The sequence below is a fragment of the Brassica napus genome, chromosome C2 (genome assembly GCF_020379485.1).
Source record: "Brassica napus cultivar Da-Ae chromosome C2, Da-Ae, whole genome shotgun sequence".
Taxonomy (NCBI): domain Eukaryota; kingdom Viridiplantae; phylum Streptophyta; class Magnoliopsida; order Brassicales; family Brassicaceae; genus Brassica; species Brassica napus.
The window spans coordinates 24,489,528-24,514,693 of NC_063445.1; the positions used below are offsets into that span (position 1 = coordinate 24,489,528).

Consider the following 25,166-nt stretch of genomic DNA (forward strand, 5'->3'; position numbering starts at 1 on the left):
AATATTTTTAAAAATATCTCAATCTACGAAGGCAAGTAGATGTTTTTAATATATTTATATTTTGTGTAAAGGCAAGTTTTTAATATAAATTGGAGCTAATTTTTGTGATATTAATTTGTGAATATTTTCTATAATTAGGCTGATTTGATTTCATCAGATTAATCCTAAACCCGCATCATTACGTATAGAAATATGTAGCCTTGAGCACATCTCTTCACCACAATCTTCTTCCCAAATCATCATTACCAAAACCATTTTCGCAAGTTGTGATTTTTTCAGTATTTTATTTATTTTGTTTCCTTATAATTTGTTCTTTTCATATTTTATTATTTTATTGTTTATGTTTCGTTTTATCTTATATTCATAATTTATATTATGAAAGCAATAATTATATTTCACGTGTTCCATTTTATCTTTAATTCATAACTAATTTTATATAAGTTTTGCTTACTCTTATAGATTTACTTCCACAAACTATACTTCAATTACACAAAACCAATAACACAATTTCGTTCAATCATTCATTATATAACATGTAATATTTGTGTCTATGACTTTTACTTTTTTAATACCTATAGATTAAAAGTTATAATCTCTTTTAATCCACTCACTCCGCACCGGACGCGAATTATCACCTAGTAACATTATGAAATTGAATGATATTGTCATACATCCCCTATATATTAATCCTGGAGCATTACAACATGTTTTTGTAGCCACGTGTTATCACGAGGATGATTCTTAGAATTCTTAGAAAAATAAGCTGGTCCACAAAAACTTATACTTTGATTTTTATTAAACTAACTATCCAATTAATTATTAGTGTACCAATTTTTTTTTTTGTTTCCTTAAATAAAAGCTACGGAATTACCTAATATGGTTAACATATATATGACATTTAATGATTATGAATAAGACATATTTGATAACAATTTTTGTATCCTCTCTTTTTTTGTTTAATTTTATATTATTAAAAGAAATTAAATAATCACATTAAAGATATAATAAAAAATTTAGATTTTTTTCTTATATGTTATATTTTGAATTTTTAAAAATGACTATAAATTACTAAAAACGGTAAAAGTTTCACATTGAAAATTTTGTGATCAATGGTTTAACATTTTTTTTGTTCAAGCAAGATGCAAATGATCATATATCGTAGGGGTGAGCATTCAGATACACGTTCGGGTTCGTATCGGGTATTTAGGATTTTTGGATATTTCAGTATAAATGTATAGAACCTGTTCGGGTATTTCTACACTTTGGGTCCGGTTCGGGTATTTTATGTTTAGGATCAGATATTTTGGGTCGGGTTTGGATATCTAAATTTTGAAGAAAAATAAATAAATTATTCATTGTTTAATTTTTTTGTATTTAAAATATATTGTTAACTTAACTAGTTTACTAATTTTCAAAAGATTTATCTTTTAATAGGCTTGGAGATAAAACTTTAAAAACAGAAAATCACTAATTTAGTTGTTGTTTTGTAATTTTAGATGCAACTTTTGTTAATGCAAGAAACAAGAGCTTGATATGTATTTTAAGTGAGTAGCAAATGATTTTGTCCACAATTATGTGTATATTATCTAATTTTGAGCAATGTGCATCATTAATTTAAATATTTTGAATAAAATGAGAGGAATAAACTAGAAATATAGGGTTAAGTATACTTATGTTTGGTTATCTTCGGATATCATTCGGGTTTGGATATTACCCGTTCGGGTTTGGATATTACCGGTTTGGGTTTGGATATCCAATCTCTCCGAATTCAATAACCGTTTGGTATTTTGCTACTTCGGATCAGATTCAGATACGGGTTTGGGTATCAGATAAAATGTCCAACCCTAATAAATCGTATGAATATAAAGTTTCATTAATAGATATTCATATTATATATATTAATATCATTTGAAATAAATTATGTAATATATACAAATAAATAAATATGTTAATTTTAAAATGTCCAGTGAAAAATTATTGAGATCTTAATATTTTTATTTTGAAATTTGTATTGAAAATTTTCAAATTAAAAATTTTGTGATTAATAGTTTAAGTTTTTGATACCAAATATACAAATGTTAAAAAATAATATGAGTAGGAAGTGTCAATAATAAATATTTATATTAAAATATAATATATATCTATGTCAATATCAATAAAGTTTAGTTTATATCATATAGAGTAAATAAAATGATTGTTTTGATTTATTTACCAAAAATGTGATTGTAAATTAACAAAGGGTATTGATTTTAATTTATGTGATTACTCTAATGTATATACTTTTATGTATACAAATTTATTTTTGAAATATGTGGTTTCTGATATCTTATTTCATCCTGAGAATCCGAGAAACACACTTCTTCAAATTGAAGTGATTTTTAATATTGGAAGCACTATATATATATATATTATTTCATTCAGATTAAATAAGTTAGTCTTGATTTTTATTCCTAAAATGTTTTTAATGAAATATTATGACAAGATTCCAATCAGCTCATTTTGAGTTTGTTCGAAGAATGAGAGATTTGATCATTCGTCTAATATTGTTTCTCCATAATATCCTATCTAACTATTATAATTGTAAGAATGATAAATTTTAACTATTTATTATAAGTTTTCTTGTTTATCATTTAATAAATCAAACAGCTTTTAGTTTATACATAATTTACATATACTAGAATGGTAAAGTATTATATATACTTTTATATGTATACTCTTAAGTAACTAAACCTCAAAAGCCTAGGCTACTAAAATAAGTAATTTGTTTTGTTATTCTAGAATTAAATGATTTTTAGACCAAACTGGTGAATATATACTAGACAGACATTTATATTTTGCGTCTGCACTTATATTCTATAATAACTTGATATATTAGATATGAACACTAACTTGTTAATATAGTTTGCCGGTAATTTTCTTCAAAATTTTGATTCTTATATTTGTATCTGGAGTGGAACTAATTTCTACAGATGTCCATCTTTTTAAATTAACATTTATGTAATTCACCGAATTCATAGAAGAAGTTAAAAAAAGAAACTAAACTCATATCAATGCAACAAAGACGAAAACGAAAGCACAATTTTATAGAGGTAGAAAATGAAATCACTTATGGAAAGTCAATAGTAAACAAATGGAGAGCTGAAAACCCAATATGTCATTATTCAATCGATGTTGCCTATTTAGTTTTGGTGATTTGTATAACCCACAATAATTAATTTATTTTTGTGCATATGAAGTCTTAAAAATAATTAAAATAATATGTAATACGTTAACTCTTCAACAACGATGATACATTTAAGAGACCAACATTTATATTCGTCTTTTATAGTCGATAAAAATTATAGTGTTGCAAAATGTTAAAATCATTTAATAAACAAACATTATTATAAAAGCTCACTCCGCGGATTACCATGTAGTCATATATATATTTTGTGTAGTTAGCCTCATTAGTTTATTCTACATCGATAGCTGTACAGTGGTCAATAATGACATTTTAAAAAAAAATTATATATATTAATAATGAAACCAATAAACTAATGTAGCTAATTTATAGGTAACTACATTAGTTTATTCTACATCGATAGCCGTATAGCCTTATAGTGGTCAATAATGACAAGTTTATGTGCATACACCTGTGTATATGGTAGTTTTGGTAAATACTTATTTCAAATGAAATTTCTGATGTTATTACGAAAATATCATGTAACATATTAGGATATTAAACCATGATATATAGTATTAGATTGATTTAAAGAAGAAGTTGAAACAAAAATGTTACCATATATTGGAACTTTTATTTAGATATAGCTACGGACAAAATGAAAATAAAGCAATAGGAAATCAAACAAAACCAAGATAGAGAGAGATAAGAATAGCATAGTTTGATAACCAACGAAGCCCTAATTAAACCCTAGGGATTGCCTAGCAAACAAGAGGGTTCTTCATCTCCAAAGAGAGCTTCAAAGTCTCGCTCAAATCTACTTCACCACAAGGGACCCACTTGAAGCTACCTAGCAACTGAGCCAGCCATAGCTCCACTGTGGCTATACCCATAGACTTACCAGGACAGACCCTACGCCCTGCACCAAAGGGAGCAAGCCTCAAATCAGATCCCATGATGGGGAAGTTACCACTTTCGGGCGCACCAAGAAACCTATCTGGCTTATACTCGTGAGCCTCCGGCCAAACCTTTTCATCATGCGTTATAGCCCACATGTTAACCATAGCAGTGGTCCCAGCGGGAATAAAGTGGGTCCCAATCTGAGTCTCGTGAATGGTGAGACGAGCCCATGCGAGGACCAGGTGGGTGCATCCTTAGGGTTTCCTTGACGATGGCACGGAGGTATGGAAGCTTGGGGAGGTCTGAGACTTGACGTCCCGATTCACCCACGATAACATCGATCTCGGCCTGCGCCTTGGCTTGAATGTCAGGGTGAAGAATCATTCTCGCAAGGATCCATTCCAATAGAATGGCCACGGTGTCTGTTCCCCTAAAAATCATTTCCTATACAGAAAAAAACAATTTTTATTTTTGTTATCCATGCACAAACACATACATACACTCCTACTTACCATAACGGTCGTCTAGTACAGTAGTACTATTAGTATGTGCAATTGGAATTGGAGGCGTCAAAAAAGTAACAATTTTAATAGAATTTTTTAAATATATCCAAAATAGATGTGTAAATCAGTATTTAGAACTCTAGAATTTTAATAACAATTCTAAATTTAGAGGTTCTAAATTATATTATTAATTGTTTAATACTCCCTCCGTTTCTAAAAGATAGACTTTTTAATATTTTCACACATATTAAGAAAACACATTAAACTACTAGTAAATGTATCGTTTTCTGTAATTTTCAGTTTTCAATAACTTTTAACCAATAGTAATTCAATAAAGTCAATTAATTTTCTTGAAGTTTACAATTTTTTCATAGAAAATACAAAAATACATCATTCTGAAACAAACTTTTTTTAAAAAAAGTCTATCATTAAGGAACGGAGGGAGTATACGTTAATATTTTTTTTAAATATAAATTAAAAATAACTTGAGACAATAAGAGCACCCGCAATGGTGTTACCCAAAGAAGAGTCCTTAGAAAAAATGTATTTTGATTTTTTAAGTATTATTTTTTTTTCTTTTTCAGATAAAAAAAATATATCAACCAATCGCGGATCACCACATGTCGTGGGGACCCGTAAATAGTGCAAAGATTCACTAAGAAAGAGTCCTTATTTAAGAATTTTAAAGATTGAATCATTAGCTTTTGGTGGAGTCTACTGATTATTTAATTATTTTTTCCTTAAGGACTCCTAATTAAGGACTCCCATTGAAAGATGCTCTAATACTAGTACCTACTTACCCAAAGGACGGCAATCATATCAGAGTTGGAAAGTTTGCTGTTGCCTTGCATGCCAAGTAAAACATCAACAAAGTCATCCTCATCAGTGATTTCTTCTTCTTGACTATCATGAAGAGACCTCTTTGATATGTGGTCATCGATTATATTTCCGACAAACACATTCACCTCACCGACAAGGCTACGGCATCTTCTCCTCACGCCTTGTAAATCTAACCACCTCGCTCCCGGGAAATGATCACTCCAGTTAAATATTCCGAGAAGCTCATAGCCTTCGGACACGAAGTGCTCCAACTCATTGGTACCATCGTTGAAATCATATGTTCTTACGAAAACGATAGACATGACGTTGTTGACTGATCCAAAATGCAAGATCACTACAAGAAAACAGCGGCATACTGAGGAAAAAAATCGACGGTATGTAGTCGGAATAACGCTATTCCGACGACATACCGACGAAAAAAGTCCTCGGAAATAACTCTTCGGAAATCCCTCGGAAATTTCCGAACGGAATTCCGAAGAACAGAATTTCCGAGGAAACTCCGAGGACCACTAGATCGTCAGAAAGTTCCTCGGAATATACCGAGTGAGGACTTCCTCGGAACGTGGCCCTCGGAAATTTCCGAGGAACGTAGCCCCTCGGAAAATTCCGAGGAACATTCCCTCGGATTTTTTTTAAAAATTCCGACGACTTATTCTGAGAAAAAGGTCGTCGGAAATTTCCGAGGGTTCTTTTCCTCGGAATTTCGAAAAAATTAATTTTTTAAAAAAAATTATTTTTTTTAAAAAATTAAAATTTTTGAAATTTAAATTCGAAAATATAAAATTAAAATTAAAACTGAAACATATTAGATAATTCGAAGTTCTACAAATAAAAATAAAACATTCCGAGTTTTTGGTAAAAAAAAAAAAAAATACGGGTCTTGAATGTTCGGGAACACCTCGTTCGGGTACATCCTCTTCATCATCTCCATCATCTGCTCGTTCAGCCTCTTATGTGTCTCATAGCCCGCCTGTTGAGCTGCCATCTGGGTCTCCAACGCATATATCCGATCATCCTTGTCCTTCAGCTGAGCCGTAAGAACTTCTGGATCAACATATGGCGGTGGTGCAGAAGAAGGAGCAGCCGACCGGGAGCGACGACCCAAATCGACCAAACGTCCCTTCTTCTTTGGAACCGACTGAAATATAAATAGCCAAATTTAAATAATATAAACTAATGATAAAATAAAAATCAAGAAATAAATAAATTGAACTTAAAAAAAAAAGACTTACCGATTCAACGATTTCGTTGATTCGAAACCGGGACAAGTTGGTCGAAGCCGTCGAAGCGTCATCCTCGGTTTGAAGCTGAGACACTTCGTCTACCACCTGAGTTTGGACCAGGTCGACCACGTCCCTCACAAGACCGTCATCAATCTGGCCGGTCTTCTTGTTGGTATACGCCATCCTCATTAGGGCGAGATCATCAACCGGCTCGCCATCATTTTCTTCCGCCGTGAAAAAAAACATAAATTAAAGAAACATTAGAAATTAGACGAAATGCACAATAAATTAAAATTCTGAAACTCAAATAATTGAAGAAAAAGCGGTTGAACTTACCATGCGATCTCCCAGAGTGGCAATAGATTGAGCACCTAAGTTATGCTTGTAGATGCCCTTCCCTTTACGGTCGCTCATGCGGTTGGTGGAGTTGGTGGAAGAAGTTTCTTTCGTCTCTTCCTTATCCCAATGCGCACACAACTCCTTCCAGACCGTGTCGTTCATCGACTTTGGGACCTTTTATTAAAAAAAAAAGGAAATTGTTTAATAAATAAAAAAATAGTTTAATAAATTAAAAAATTGTTTAATAAATTAAATCGAACCTTATTGATTTCCCACTTCTTCTTCCACTCGTGGATCTGCTTCCCATAGTTGTCCATAACTTTATGGACGAAGTGGTGATAGATAAAGAGCGTCTCATCGGAATTCCAGTTGAACTCTTGCTGAAAAAAAAACACAATTAGTAGAAAATTTATATTAAAGATTAAAAATATAAGTAAAAAATTAGAATACTTACCGCAAACTGACGAAACCACAGATGCTGCTTGTCGGTAGGGAAGTGAGTGAAAGTCGGATGTCCCCTGTCGAGGGCCGAGTACATCATACGGTTGATCCATGCGCTGATCCCGTTCCCGGATCGGTTGAACCTAATAAAAAAAACAAACGGTTAATAATGAATCCAAATTTAAAGAAAAAAAAATGTTTAATTACCATGTTTGACCCCGTCCATGTGGATACGGAGTGAGATACGGAAGATGGTCACGACCGGGCTGTTGAACAAACTCCGCAACACTCATCACTCCCGGAGGACCCTGAGGAGCAGGATCGGATGCAGCAGCGGGAGCGAGAGGAGCAGGAGCGGGTGCAGCAGAGGGAGATGTATGGTAGGAGCTGTGGGGCGAAGGGGAATCCTGAAAATGGCTGGAATCCCGAGACTGACTCCCCGTACCACCACGACCACGACGCTGTCGAGGCCGGGTCTGATCATCATGAGACCTATAAATTAAAAAAAATATATTTAATAAATATAAAAATATATAAATTAATTTTTTTTTAAAAAAAAAATCCCAAATAATAGTTTTTAATCACAAAAAAAAGATTAATAGATATTAAAAATGTTTAATAAATATATAAAAATAGTTCTAATAAATAAAAATAGTTTTAATAAATAAAAAATAGTTTAATAATTACAAAAAATAGTTTTAATAATACATATATTTTTCCCAAATAATAGTTTTTAATCATAAAAAAAAAAAATTTATAATATTAAAAATGTTTAATAAATATATAAAAAGTTCTAATAAACAAAAAAAGTTTTAATAAATAAAAAATAGTTTAATAATTACAAAAAATAGTTTTAATAATATATATATATATATATATATATATTTTTTTTTTAAATCCCAAATAATAGTTTCTAATCACAAAAAAAGTTTTATAGATATTAAAAATGTTTTGTAAAATCCAAAAAATCGAATTTATATACGAAAAACATTTTGTAAAATCCAAAAAATCGAATTTGTATACAAAATTCGTTTTGTAAAATACAAAAATCGATTTTATATACAAAAATCGATTTTATAAATATAAAAAAAATAAAAAAATTGTAAAAAAATTCTAAATCAATTCAACAAAACAAATTATTCAACCAAATCACAATTCTAAACCTATTATACAACCAAATCACAATCCTAACCAATCACCCTAACAAAAATCTATCAAAACTACACAAAAACTTAACAAATAGAACCGAAGAGAGTGGGATAGGGTCCTTACATGATTTGTGTAAGAGAAGGGGGAGATCGCCGAAGATATCGTCGGATTTCAGGGGGAAATCGCCGGAGATGAGAGAGGAGTCGCGCAGAGGAAGAAGAGAGAAATGGGGAAGAAGAAGCGGCTCGTGGTTATAAAACCTAGGGTCCGACGGATACTATCCGTCGGAATTCTAATTTCAATTTTCGCGAAATATTTGCCCGGTTAAATGAAAATATGCCGAGGAAATTCTGACGGATAGTAAAATATTCGTCGGAATTCCGTTGGAATATTCCGAGGAAATACCGAGGAACTAGTGTTTGGGGTTTCAAAACATCAATTTTTTTTACCGTATTTCATTTCTTATACAATTGTAATGCATACCATTGAGGATTCTTTGTATAGATGAGCATAAACCATGAAATAACAAAATTTCAAAACAAATTGTAAGTAGTCCCTTTACCGTTCATTAAAGTGTATAAGTGTTTCTCTTATGTTGTGGGAATTTCGTTCATACAATCGGAAAAGTGTTTATTATAGGGTAAGAAACAAATTTTTGACTACATAATAAGTCTAAGACACTTAATAAGGGTTATATAAGTGTTATTCGAACCGAAAAACGTTGTTTTTGATTTAAAAACCTTGTTTCCTCGGAATTTCCTCGGAATATTCCGAGGGAATTCCGAGGAAACCCTTATCTTCCTCGGAATTCCGTCGGAATATTCCGAGGAAATACCGAGGAACTAGTGTTTGGGGTTTCAAAACATCAATTTTTTTTGCCGTATTTCATTTCTTATACAATTGTAATGCATACCATTGAGGATTCTTTGTATAGATGAGCATAAACCATGAAATAACAAAATTTCAAAACGAATTGTAAGTATTCCCTTTACCGTTCATTAAAGTGTATAAGTGTTTCTCTTATGTTGTGGGGATTTCGTTCATACAACCGGAAAAGTGTTTATTATAGGGTAAGAAACAAAGTTTTGATTACATAATAAGTCTAAGACACTTAATAAGGGTTATGTAAGTGTTATTCGAACCGAAAAATGTTGTTTTCGATTTAAAACCCTTGTTTCCTCGGAATTTCCTCGGAATATTCCAAGGAAATTCCGAGGAAACCCTTATCTTCCTCGGAATTCCGTCGGAATATTCCGAGGAAATACCGAGGAACTAGTGTTTGGGGTTTCAAAACATCAATTTTTTTTGCCGTATTTCATTTCTTATACAATTGTAATGCATTCAATTGAGGATTCTTTGTATAGATGAGCATAAACCATGAAATAACAAAATTTCAAAAGGAATTGTAAGTATTCCCTTTACCGTTCATTAAAGTGTATAAGTGTTTCTCTTATGTTGAGGGGATTTCGTTCATACAATCGGAAAAATGTTTATTATAGGGTAAGAAACAAATTTTTGACTACATAATAAGTCTAAGACACTTAATAAAGGTTATATAAGTGTTATTCGAACCGAAAAACGTTGTTTTCGATTTAAAAACCTTGTTTCCTCGGAATTTCCTCGGAATATTCCGAGGAAATTCTGAGGAAAAACAAATTCCTTGGTATTTCTTTAAAAAAAAAAAATGTGATCGATCGATCGAGTATATCAAGTTTTCCTCAGAATTTCCACGGTATTTCTTTTTAAAAAAAAAAAATCAATGGTAGTCTGTTTCCGAGTCGTCATCACCAGATGAATCTGAATCTGAATCTTGGTGAAACTCTCCAATCACTGGTTCATCCTCTACGTGAACGACAGCTTCCTCTCCGAAGTCGGTTAAATCGACTACAAGGCCAACTCCAGCTAAATCTTCTGCTGCACTTAAGTTGCCGGATGTGCTTGGTTGTAGTGGATCTTCCAGCTCAGAACTTCCCTGAACTCGGCCTCTCGGGTTGAGTCTTGTAACAGTAACTCATGGATCATCTCTGTTCCTTACCCGGGGGTACTTGGTATAACAAACCTGTAACATTTAGAAAATTCTTAGTAAAATTATAAATTAATACACATGATGATGAATCATTCTGAATAATTAACATTTAATTACCTGATCGGCCTGAGAAGCAAGAATGAAAGGATCATAATATTGCAGCTTTCGCCTCGAATTTACTGATGTAACACCAAATGCATCTGTTCTCACACCTCGGTCTGGAGTGTTGTCGTGCCAATCACAATAGAAAACAATACAGCGCAATCCAACCATGCCCAAATACTTGATTTCCAAAATCTCATGTATGTGTCCGTAGTATACATCATCTCCCGATGCAGAACAAACGCCAGCATCATAAGTCGTACTCGAACGTCTCCTCTTCTGAGTTGTGAATGCATATCCTCGAGTACAAAATCTCGGATATGACTTCACAACAAAGTTTGGTCCAACGACCATCTCACGTATCCAATCGTCAAATGTTTCACCTCTGGCCAAACCAGCAGACACCTATTAATAGCACATATATATATGTTATATCAATAAATGTGAATTAGTATAAATATGTGATAAAATATATTTTAATTTGTTTAAAGCACTCACATAAGTAAACATCCATCCAGAAAATTCTCTCTGCTTCATTTCTTCTAGTTCGTCCTCTGTGGCGTATCTATACTCGAACCGCTTTTCTGCCATGAAAATCCTGTATATGATGACAATAATGTAATTAATTAAAATTTAAATTTCAACTTGTTAAAATAAAAATTTGTAAGCTAATTTATTTACCTCTCATATTGAAGAACATCTTCGCAGTTGGTGAGCAAATATGTTTGCAAATGACTGCGCTCCTGCTCAGTAAGTCGACGGTCCTTTGGTTTTCCGCTAAGTCGTCCAACGTCTGTGAAAATGTCCGGAACCGTAACATGATATGTTGCCCGTTCGCCTCTATCATCATGCCGAGCAGGTCTTCTGTTTTTGGTCTGAACTTCTGCTGGAAAGTAGTACTCGGCAAAGTTTGAAGTTTCTTCATTGATCATCTGTGCGACTATAGAACCTTCCACCCTACTTAAATTTTTCACCATCTTCTTCAAATGGAACATATACCGCTCATACAGATACATCCATCTATACTGCAGAGGACCACCAAGTTCCAATTCTTTTGCCAGGTGAATAACAAGATGCTCCATAACATCAAAAAATGAGGGAGGAAATATCTTCTCAAGGTTGCACTGAATCACGGCTATGTTAGTCTTCAAATTTTCAATACCTTCAAGAGTCACTGATCTCGTGCATAAATCGCGGATGAAACCACTTATCCCTGCAATTGCTTCATGAACATTTCGTGCTAATAGTTCCTTGAAGGCGAACGGAAGGAGGCGCTGCATCATTACATGGCAATCGTGGTTTTTCAAGCCAGTAAACTTTCCTTCCTTTTTGTCGATACAGTTACGAAAATTTGATGCGTAACCGTCTGGAAATTCCACATCGTTTGAAATCCAATCAAAGAACGCAACTTCTCCCTATGCATCAAGTCGGTATATGGGAAAAGGAGCCCTACCATTCTCATCAACATGAAGTTCTGAACGAGCACATATATCGACTAAATCCAGTCTTGACTTCAAATTATCCTTTGTTTTACTTTGAACATTAAGGATCGTGTTCATGAGATTGTCAAAAACGTTCTTCTCAATATGCATGACATCTAAATTATGCCTTAGCAGATGATCCTCCCAGTATGGCAGATCCCAGAAAATACTTTTTTTTGTGCCAGTTATGTAGTTCTCCAGCAGCATCTACCGGAAAACGCTCATGTCCACCGACGTCTGGCGTCCTTTCTGCACCAAAATCTCTTAGTTGTATCTTCAAATCTCTCCCACAAATTTTCGGAGGTGGACTGTCAAACACCCTCTTGTTCTTCGTAAACAAATTCCTACTCCTACGATATGGATGATCAGGTGGTAGGAATCTCCTGTGACAGTCAAACCAACACGTTTTCCTTCCGTGTTTTAGTTGGAAAGCATCAGTGTTATCTTGACAATATGGACATGATAGCCTTCCATGCGTTGTCCATCCAGACAACATACCATATGCTGGAAAATCACTTATTGTCCACATTAGTACTGCCCGCATTTGAAAGTTTTCTTTACACGAAACATCGTATGTTTCAGCACCTTGAGCCCATAGTTGTTGCAACTCATATATAAGTGGCTGAAGAAACACATCAAGTGATCTCTTAGGATGCTCTGGTCTGGGAACGAGAATCGAGAGAAACAAAAACTCTCGTCGCAAGCACAAGTTTGGGGGTAGGTTGTATGGTGTAAGAATGACGGGCCATAGAGAATACTGTCTTCCACTCTTCCCAAACGGACTGAAACCATCAGTACATAATCCAAGGTAGACATTTCTTCTCTCATACGCAAAGTCGGGATATTTTGATTGGAAATGCTTCCACGCTTTTGCATCTGAAGGATGTCTGATCTCACCATCTGTTGAGTGCTCCGCATGCCATCTCATTGGTTGCGCTGTGCGTTCAGACAGATACAACCTCTGCAACCTTTCCGTCAAAGGCAAATACCACATCCTTTTATATGGCACTGGAACTCTTCCACTCGTATCTTTATAACGAGGCTTTCCACAAAATTTGCATGTAACCCGCTGTTCATCCGCCCTCCAATAAATCATGCAGTTGTCGCTGCATACATCTATTACCTGATACGATAAACCAAGACCAGCTACGAGTTTCTGAACCTCGTAGTATGAACCAGGAGCTACATTATCCTCGGGTAGAATACCTTTTACAAAATCAGCAATCGCATCCGCACAGTCTTCAGCCAAATTGTATTCTGTTTTAATGCCCATCAATCTTGTAGCAGATGATAAAGCTGAATGACCATCTCTGCAACCTTCGTACAATGGTTGCTTTCCAGCATCCAACATATCATAAAATCTCCTAGCTTGTGCATTGGGTAAATCTTCCCCTCTAAAATGATCATTTACTATCTGCTCAGTACCTACACCATAATCTACATCCGTTCTAATTGGTTCTTCTAATCTTACCGCTGGCTGAGGTTCGCTAGTACTACCATGTTCATAATCAGTTTCCCCATGATGATACCAAATTTTGTAACTTCGTGTAAACCCACTCAAATATAGATGAGTCCAAACATCCCACTCTTTAATAACCTTTCTATTTTTACAATTAGAGCTAGGACATCTTAACATACCTGTTTTTGCTTCCGGTTGTCGGTGAACTAACCCCATGAATTCGGTTATACCTCGTTGGTATTCTTCCGTAAGCAATCTCGTGTTCGGATCCAAATGAGGTCGATCAATCCAAGAACGAAAATAATTTGAAGAAGACATGTTTTTTATGAATCAAATTCGTGTGTAAAGAGAGTAAGAGGGAGGATGAAGATATGGAGTGAATGAAGAGGAAGAGGGGTGCTTGTATTTATAGTTGAAATCCTGCCGACAGACCGAGGAAATTCCGACGGAATTCCGACGGAAACGGCTAGTTCGTCAGAATTTCCTCAGAATTTTTAAAATCCCCCAACGGCTCTCTAACGGCTATAATATATCCTCGGAATTCATCGGTTTTTTCCGAGGAATACGTTTTTCCTCGGTATTCCATAAGAATATTCCGACGGATTAGTATTTCCTCGGAATTCCGTCGGTATATTCCGAGGAAATTCCTCGGGATATTCCGAGGATTTCATTTTCCGTCGGAATGTCCGTCAGAATACCGCTGTTTTCTAGTAGTGGATTCTTCTGATCTGCACCTCTCCATAACTCGCCATTGTGCTGTTGATATCTTCTCCCATACTATTCCCGATTTTTCTACGGGACTCGCAAAACCGGAGACCCTCTTAGGGCTAAAGAGATGAGTAGAAGAGATTCTCCTCAGCTCTCTCCAGTAATCACCAAACGGAGCAAACCCCATAGATCTGTGAAAAAGCAGCTCGTAAGCAGACTCTTTCACAGGCATGTCCGCAAAAGCAGAGCTGTTTAAGAGCTCTTTGGCGGTCTCCGGTTCGCTAGTTATAACAAACCGGGCCGAACCTGAAAGTTCAGGAATTACCAAATAAAGGAACACACAAAAGATACCAAGAACTCTTTCTTGTATATTAGAAACCTTCTAAACAATCCTCTTAGATCTGTTTAATCCGATTTACCTCAGTCACACACGAATAGAGACGGACCAGTTTCTAAACTCTCAAACACAAAAGCCGAGCTGCTCTCACCAGACACTCGCCTTTGTTAACTCTTTACTTGACAAGAACACACCTCTTGCTCAAGCTTTTTCTCAATTGAACATCTAACCTAAATCTACCCACAGTAATCTAGTTATATACGTTTCCCACAATATTCTGTTTCCTAATATTGTGCTAAACCCAAATCTTCTTGGCTTCATACCATTGTAATATTTTGGGCCCAATAGTTATCTGACACGTCATTGGTCCATAACAAACTCGTAATCGTGTGTCACACATAGATCAGTATGTGTGACACATTCCTTTGTTCCACGTAGTCGAGCTCATCATTCTTGAGCTTACATTCTCCCCCTTTTTATCTGAATGTGACATCCTAGGCTACCTGCACCAACAAGCATGACATAGAGTATTCCAAAACAAGGATAGGCATATCATTGGTAATCCCACAAGCATCAAATCATACTACATCAAGAGTCAAGCTTAACACATTGTTTTGACTGAAGCCTTAGCACTACATTCCGAACATCAAGTCTAGATAGAGGCATCAAAATACTGAGCATAGCTAAAGACACACAACAGCGAGTAATAGCATCTTCTTCATCACCATCTTCATCCTCCTCTTCATTCTCTTGCTGAGTTTGTGCGTACTGGGCATACTCTCCCCCTGCTTAGGTGCACATTTAGATAAAAATTATCTGTTAGCAACACACACATAAGACATACACAATAAGATAGGATATTCTTACTCCTCAGACGAATACGAATTGCCTTAAGGCTTTCAATGGTTCGGTTAATGTCTTCCTCAAGACTAGCATTACTCGATTCAGCTCATGTGCCTCTCCCAGCCTTCATGTCTTTGACAACCAGCTTTGGAAGTCCAGTGAATTCATCATTTCGAGTGTCAGAAGGAATGATTCGCTGAAAGTGAATAACTTGCTGAATCAAGGTAGGAAACATGATGCGCGGAGTCCTTTTTGTCTTAGTGTTCTCACCCATCGCAATAATCTGATCATACACTAGCTTTCCGAAGTCAAAACCAACTTCGTGATGGTGAAGCATGTAGACAAACTTGAGACGCTCTTGATTCATGGATGTGTAGTTCATCGAAGGGATCCAGTTTGAACAGACCAGCTTATACAACACTTGATTTGTTTTTGTGAGGTACTTCGAGCTCATGTTTTCCCAACGATTGATCTGACCATTGGTGAGAAAACCACATACTTCATCTATATCTTCCTCCATCAAGTTGGGATCTTCCTCGAACTCAGGAATACAATACAAGGAATTTATCAAACTCGGAGAGAAATCAATCAGAGATCCTCGCACATACACAGCTACACCATCATCTCGTTCCTCAGCTTCATAGAGATTGGTAATAAACTCTCTTACCACATTTGGCTGATACGCGTCAAAGTCGATGAGAGTGTGAATCAATCCAGCATCGGTCACAATCTTCCTGACATCAGCTAGTTTCTCATCCAAGAGATCAAGGCGTTGTTGATTGATGACCTTCCTGCCTCGCAGACCTTGGTACCTTTCAGTCGCCGCCATACTGATGAACTTTGGGGTTAAAGGCATGCGCTTTGGCTGCAACAGATCAGGGTAAAACTGAGCCTTAGTTTGATACATGCTTCGGCTTTCCTCATATCTCTGTTCTTTAGACAGGTTCGCAGGAGTCTCAGCTTCCCCAAGCGAATTGTTATCATTGTCTTCGGAGGAATTTTCAGATAGAGATTCAAATTCTTGTTCAGTCTGTTCCGGCGGAGGCGGAGAAACAACAGGTTGAGCACGGAGACGAGAATGATTCCTCGATTGTTGACTCGAGCCGGTGGCTGTCAGATGAATATCCATCGGAGCTGTCTCGGTGAGCTAAGAGAAAACGATTGCCGCTTCCGCAAGATTCTGGAGTCGCCTGCTTCGTCTTGATGGTTGCATGTTGTTTTGAGAGGGGAGAGTGTGTCGACCAAAAGATCTCAGATGTGGCATAAGGAGAGATAACCCTAGCAACAACTTAGATGGGCCATTAGTAACACAAGTAGACAGACCCGAATTGCACACAAAGAATATAAATGCACAATTTTTTTTTAAATTTTATTTTATAAGAAAACTTAGCACTTAGAAATATAACCAGTAATGCAAACATCTCTTACTGCCGTGAAAAGAAATTGGGAGTATCAACCAGACCATGACGAGCAACGTATCACAAGAACCACCACTATATATATATACAATAGAACATGAAGACACTCTCTTTTATGCCTTTTGTTTGGGAGAAGAGTCGCAGAGAACGTGTACTAAACATAACTTGTCACCAAAATTTTTGTAGAAATCAATGAAACTAACCCAGTAGTTATTTCTCAGCCGAGTAGCTGTCACAAGCGAGATTCTCCTAGGATTGCCATCCAAGTTCAATTCCATCGTCACACTCATCTCTAAAGTCTGGAAACACACTTTAGACGTCTTGTGTCATCTATCTCTCCAACCCGATAGAGAAATAATAGACACATTTTTTTTTCTTTCAAGAACTGAGATCCAGGTCTGCCTAGTCCAGGTAGTGATCGAAGTCAGAGTCAAAGTGGAGTGACACCCATCTCCAAAACGAGTACCCATCATTCAAGGCCTTTTTCCTTTTTTTTTTTTTTTTTTTTTTGTAGCACTTTTCAGTTGTTTAGTACACAAACTTTTCCATATCAAGCACTCAGCCTCTTTTGTGTTTCCTTATTCAATCCAGACAGTGATCAAGACTCAAACCGAAAATGATGTAGCATCCTGGTCCCAGATGAGTGCCTTTCACAAGTGAATCACACGAGTGTGAGATCAGGAATCGAAATGAATAGCTTTCCCAGAGAGAACTTGTCGGTTCAAAGTGTTGATGTTATGGGGTGACATCGAAACATGTAGTATCACATATTTACAGCGACTCTCCTCTCAGAGATGAAATTCTCAGAGATTCACGATTCCCAACGCCTTCCGGAGGCCCAGAAAGGTGTTGTAATCTAGTGGTTTAGTAAACAGATCAGCTAGTTGCTTTTCAGATGATACGTGCTCGAGGATCACAACTTTTAACTCAACCAATTCTCTTACAAAGTGATGTTTGATATCCACATGTTTGGTACGTGAGTGCTGAACAGGATTCTTAGACAGATTTATTGCACTCATATTATCACAGTGAACAAGTATAGGATCAGAGGTGATACCATAATCCACAAGCATTTGACGCATCCACAATAGCTGAGTACAACAGCTTCCCAATGCGATATACTCGGCCTCAGCTGTCGAAAGAGACACACAATTTTGTTTCTTGCTGTGCGACACCATGTTATTTCCAAGAAAGAAACAACCACCAGAGGTGCTTCGTCTGTCATCTAAGCAGCCCGCCCAATCAGTATCACAATAACCTGCAAGGTTCACGTTAGTTTCAAAAGTGTAATGCAAACCAAAATCAAGTGTAGCCTTCACATATTTTATAATTCGTTTGACAGCATTGAGATGCGGTTCCTTAGGATGTGCCTGGTAGCGTGCACATATCCCCACACTCAAGCACAAATCAGGACGACTTGCCATTAGATAGAGAAGAGAACCAATCATTGCCCGGTATAGCTTCTCATCCACTGATTTTCCTTCATCATCCCGAGAGAGCTTAGTCGTGGTGCTCATAGGAGTTCTTGATATCTTACTCGTTTGCATCCCAAATATTTTGACCAAATTCTTAGCATATGTGCTATGTGACACCGTGATACCATCCTCCAATTGCTTGATCAGAAGTCCAAGAAAGTAGTTCAGCTCACCAACCATGCTCATCTCAAATTCCCTGGTCACTGTTTTGACAAACTCATCTACCATTCCTGAGAGGTTCCTCCAAATATGATCTCATCTACATAGACTTGAATGATCAGAATTCATTTTCCTTTCTCTTCAATGAACAGAGTTTCGTCAACTCTCCCTCGCTGAAAACCGTTTTTGAGAAGGAAATCAGTCAACCTCTCGTTCCAAGCTCGAGGAGCTTGCTTCAGGCCGTAAAGAGCTCTTTTAAGCTTGTAGACGTGATCAGGGAAATGAGGATCTTCAAACCCCTTGGGCTGTGTCACGTAAATCTCTCCTTGTAAAACCCCATTCAGGAACGCACTTTTTACGTCCATTTGATAAAATTTGATTCTGAGATGACAAGCTATTCCGAAAAGAAGTCAAATTGACTCAAGTCGAGCAACTGGTGCAAATGTCTCATCGAAATCAATGCCTTCAATCTGAGAGTAACCCTAAGCAACAAGTCTCGACTTATTCCTGACCACATTGCCTTCTTCATCTGTCTTGTTCTTGTAAATCCATTTAGTCCCCACAATGTTCACATTTTCGGGTCTAGGAACTAGCTCCCAAACTTGAAGACGATCAAACTGCTCCATTTCTTCATGCATTGAGTCTGTCCAGAATTCATCATCTAGAGCTTCCTGGATGTTCTTTGGTTCAATTAGTGAGACAAAGCACTCCAATTTCTTCATCTCAGCCATGAAACACGCCAATTTGACCATATCTTTGAAGTTAATCTTCTTCTTACGTGTGACTCAATCATCAAATATTCCTCCAATAACATCAGCAGACAAGTGATTTTTATGAACTCGTCCTTCATCCAGATTGACTTATTCACCATCGGGCTCGCTTTCATCTTCAGACTCATCCTTAACCTTAGCCTCAAGAGGTGCAGCTGTCGTCTGTGTAACACACTCCATGCTTTGTGTTACTCTTGTCTGATAGAAACCAACATTATCATCAAACACAACATTCACACTATCTCCAATAAACTTAGTGCGTTGATTGTAGACTCTATATGCTGAGCTGTTTGTCGAGTGACCCAGAAACATACCAACATCGCTTTTAGCTTCAAATTTCCCTAAATGTTCCTTGTCATTGAGAATGTAGCAGAGACAACCAAAAACATGCATGTGACTGAGATTGGGGGTTTTTCCTTTGAGGATCTGATATGGCGTGGTCTTAGTCTTAGGTTTGACATACACTCGGTTTATCACATAGCACGCAGTAGCAACGGCTTCTGCCCAGAAACCAGATGGAACATTGTTACCACACAACATTGCTCGTGCCATCTCTTGCAAAGTTCTGTTTTTCCTTTCCACAACTCCATTTTGTTGAGGGGTTCTGGGAGCAGCATCCTGATGTCGAATGCCTTGACTTTGACAGAACTGATCGAAATGTTCATTCTGAAACTCACCACCATGATCACTCTTGATCTGAATGATCCCGCCTTTCTGTTGTTTCAGTTGCAATGCTAAGATTTTGAAACTGTCTATAGCATCGGACTTGTTACGGAGAAAGTCCACCCAGGTGTATCTTGAAAAGTCATCAACCAAGACAAAAATGTATCACTTGCTGGCAATACTCTCAGGAGATATGGGACCCATAAGATCCATGTGCACAAGCTCCAATATGCGTGTGGATCTGATTTCAGCAATCTGTTTGTGTTGTACTTTGATCTGTTTTCCTTTGCAACACGCTCCACACACTGTGTCTGTCTCTCGTTCCAACTCTGGTACTCTTCTAACCACTTCAGCATTCACGAGTCTTGTTAGTCCATTAGTGTTCATGTGCCCAAGTTTCTTGTGCCATAGGTCAAGAGTTGATTCCCTGGCAGTAAAACACGTTTGTGATGGCTTCCACATATAGCAGTTGTTTCCCGAACGGACTCCGCACAACACCAGATTGCCCTTTGCATCAATTGCACGACATTCTTTGTTGTTGAAGATAACCTCCAGCCTTCGTCACAGAGCTGACTTACACTGATTAGATTAGCATTGAGTGCATCCACAAAGTATACACTTATAAGACGAGGAAGATCATCTCTCTCCATTACACCAACTCCTCGAATTTTACCATAGCCTCCATCACCAAAAGTAACTTTACCACCTTTCACACACTGAATTTTATCGAGGTAGTCTTGATTTCCGGTCATATGCCTAGAACATCCACTGTCGAAATACCAAGGAGGACTGTCTGGATTGTTGTGTTCAGTACTAGTATAGGCGACATGGCTAATCAGAGCCGGCTCCTCATGTATGTGTGCTATATTACATACTGGATTGTAATCTGTCGTAGTGTTTGACACAACAGGCTCCATGTGTGACACCTTTTGAGTGCGCTCCTTGTAGTTAGGATACAAGTCTCGTTTTGCTATCCAGACATGACCATAGTTGTTGGGTTCTATATGGCAGAGGTTTAGTCTCCAAGCTCGTTCGTACTAATGCATACGAAAATAGCAAAACCTGACATTGTGCCCTCATTTTCCACAGAAAAGACAGCCATTCCCTTGTCATTTTGACCCAGCCCTGTTTTCGGTTCTGACATTCACTAAGGCAGGTTTAGCTTCTACGACGTTCTTCTCAAGATTTTCGCTTGGTGCCTCCTTTATAAAGACGATTTGCTCACCTGTTGGATACAGCTCCTTGATATCCTAAGCCCCAGTGTGCTGTCGAACTCTGACCCAAGGTTAGTAGATGATCGAGAGTCGAGGTACCCGTATTGAGCATCCTCAGCTTCTTATAGTTTTCAGTGAGTTGACTTTCAAGTAATTTGCTTTTATCCATCTCTTGAACAAGAAGATCATTCAGTTGCTTAAACTTGACCTCAGATTGTTTCTAATTCCTTTCTTGGTCAGACACTGTTTTTCGAAGAGACATAATTTCTTGATAAGATTCCTTTGACCCAGATTGAGAAGATGACTGAATGCTGGGTTGCTCCAACTCCAGAATGTTGACCAGCACTTTCAGCATTGCTATGTCTTTCAGTAGTTGTAGATTCTCATGACTTAGCTCGGTAAACTTGTCAAAAAGTGATATGTATTCTGCTTCAAGATCTTGAATAAGATCATCATCATCCTCTTCATTGTCAGGACCCTCAGCTGGTTTATTAACCCCCGCATCATCTTGAGCAACGAATTCTACAAAGTTTAATAGTAGTTCTTCACCATCACTGTTACTGTCTGAGTCTGTGTCACTGAAACACACAAGCGATTTGTCCTTTTTCAGATTGTTCGGACATTCACTACGAGTGTGTCCAAAGCCTTTGCAATCAATGCACTTAAGCTAATTTCTCTTAGTTAGAGGACACTCACTCCGAAAGTGACCAAATCCTTCACATTCATGACACTGAAGTTCTTTCCTTCTTGAAGTTTTAGCAGTCTCAGACCTTGAGGTTTGAGAATTAAAACGCTCAGATTCATTCTTGTGAAAGCGTCCATTTGATCTGCCTCCACTTTTCTCCATACGCTTAACAAACTTGTTGAAGTTCTGTGCCATTAATCCCAAGTTATCCTCAATCTTTGCAAATCTGTCATCTCCTTTAGATTCAGCCGAGAAGGCTATACTCTTAGGAGTGTTCGATAGTCGATCAGTCTTTTCAAGATCATGTACCTTCAAGATACCAGATAGTTGATCAAACTTCATCTCGTCAGTGTCCACAGCGATGTTAAGCACAGCTTTGTAAGCTTCAAATCGAGGAGGCAGACATCGCATTAGCTTCTTCACCAGATCCTTTTCTTCATACTTTTTTCCGAGAACAGAAGACTCACTGGCTAGCTCGCTGATTTTGGATATGAAACCATCAATGGGTTCATCATCTCCCATTCTCAAGTTTTCAAATCTTGAAGCCAAATGATCAATCCTAGTTCTTCGCACACTGGTATTTCCTTCGAAGTGATTGATTAGAGTATCCCAAGCTTCTTTGGCTGACTCACATCCTTGGATGATCTTGAATTGATCCAAGTCTACAGCTGAGAATATGACAGTGAGAGCTTTAGAGTTGAATTTCGAAGCTGCCTTATCAGAGTCGGTCCACCTATCTTTAGGTTTTAATCCCATAGTTTTGTCATCCATCAACATCGTGGGTGCATACCAACCTTCTTCAACCGCAGTCCAAGCATCTTCATCAATTCCTCTGATTATGTGTCGCATCCTTGCCTTCCAATGACCAAAGTTCCCACCGTCCAGCATTATAGGCTTCGGTAAAGTCACCAGTTCCTTCATGGTTTCCATGAAATCCACAGGACCTCAACCTGTTAGTCGTATTCGATACCACAGAGGTTTGCCGCTCTGATACCAAATGAAAGTTCAGGTATTACCAAATAAAGGAACACACAATAGATACCAAGAACTCTTTCTTGTATATTAGAAACCTTTTAAACAATCCTCATAGATCTGTTTAATCCGATTTACTCTCAGTCACACATGACTTGAGACGGACCAGTTTCTAAACTCTCAAACACAAAAGCCGAGCTGCTCTCACTAGAAACTCGCCTTTGTTAACTCTTTACTTGACAAGAACACACCTCTTGCTCAAGTTTTTTCTCAATTGAACATCTAACCTAAATCTACCCACGGTAATCTAGTTATATACGTTCCCCATAATATTATGTTTCCTAATATTGTGGTAAACCCAAATCTTCTTGACTTCACACAAAAGTAATATTCTGGGCCCAATAGTTATCTGACACGTCATCGGTCCATAACAAACTCGTAATCGTGTGTCACACATAGATCAGCATGTGTGACACATTCCTTTGTTCCACGTAGTCGAGCTCATCATTCTTGAGCTTACAGAACCGATAGAGAACGCCATGAGAGCTTTTGCATTGCAGGAGTTAGCAATACTGGCGAGGATTCTGTGTGTTAAGGCGTTATTGACGAAGGCCAAGAGGAGGCCAATGATGGGGTGACCTGCCGGGCCAGGAATGGCGGCTCGGGTTTTGGATTGTACCCGGGTATGGAAACGAGCTTTGTAAATTGCCCAGGCAAAGCCACCTGGGGTCAACCAGAAAACGAAAAGGGATATCAAGAGGACAATGCTGAGACAAAGGTCCAGACTCAGAAATGGAAATGATCCAGTTATAGAAGCCAAAGAAAGACTCGGATCAATAGCCATTTTCTCGTCGAAGAAATAATGGTTAATTATTGCTGGTGAGCGAAAGAGAAAGAAAGAATTGATAGTTATGATGATGATGATATGGGATAGTGACACTCCTTATATAGTGGAGGAACTTCACTATTGTTAGATGGGTTAGCAAGTATAACATTTAATAACTAATTAGATTTTAAACCATAAGATTATTTTCTATAAAACCTAATATAATGAGAATTAAATTTCATATTTTGCTTTAGGAATATGGATTATTTAGATTTTTAGTTATAATTATTATTAATTATTTTTTCAAATTGTAATCTTGCAAGTGCAGATATTTTAGTAGATCCAAGACTCATATACTCTTAATTTGCCAAAAAGTATTTAGTACATTTAGGAATATGATTTGTAGTTGTAATGTTTGTTAAAATTTACATGATTTTTTATAATACAATGGTGTTTTATTCTCTTAAATAACATGTACTATAAAATAATATCATAATTTTTAAAAATAATAAAAATAATATTTTAATTTAGAAGTGTAGTCATATAAGTTTATTATGTATTGCGTTAGTTTATCATATTTTTATTTTATGGAATCACCTATGTTGATATAAAATTTATTCGTGTGTATATGTACTTTAATTATTTTATAATTTAAACAATAACATTTCAACTATTTTTTTTATTATTTTGGTATTTAATATTTTGTAATGCTATTAGTTTTTAAATATATATATATATATATATATATTATAAATTTATATTGTGTATATAACTCAAATCTAACTAATTAATATTAAAGTATAGTAATAATTAGGATATTATTTATTTATTTAGCTATTTATAAAGTTTTATTTTGTACTTTTTTTTTGTATATTTCTATTTTGGTAAAGATACAATTTTTTTTAGATTACAATCTTAGAAATATGTAAATAAACATCTTTTAAATTATTTTATTTTTTAAACATTTTATATTATCATCTATTCTATTAAAATAGAAGTCATAATTTTTTTATATGTAATTTTTAAATGGGACCATCCTTAAGAAATTTTATTAAATGTATTTTAAAAGACTAATAACATATAGAATTTTTGAACTACTTTAATCATAATATCTTCTGATATATTTTCATTTATAATATAAATATAGGGGGATTTGCCAAATATGACTCAAAACTTGACTTTGATCGCAAAAGTAAACCCAAACTTGAATCATATGCAAAACTAACCTAAAATCCTTGTGAAATTACAGCCAGCCCCTTGTGACCAAACAAAAAAAACATAAGCCATTTTTACGAATATAGCCCCAGTAAGTACTCTGAGTCGTCTGAGATGCTGGAAGTCGTCTAGGCGACCTACAAGTAAGTCATCTCGTGTAGTTGATCTTAAAAATAATTTTTAATTTTTTTAAAAAAAATTTGACAAATGAAAAATTAAAATCATGTGATTATAAACTGTTTTAAGTAATGTAAATTA

General features: G+C 36.3%; 1 pseudogene; it reads right to left on the reverse strand.

The window, feature by feature from the left end:
- Positions 1-3,903: 3,903 nt before the first annotated feature.
- On the reverse strand, positions 3,904-24,194 carry LOC106414744 (annotated as a pseudogene).
- Between the last annotated feature and the right edge of the window lie 972 nt (positions 24,195-25,166).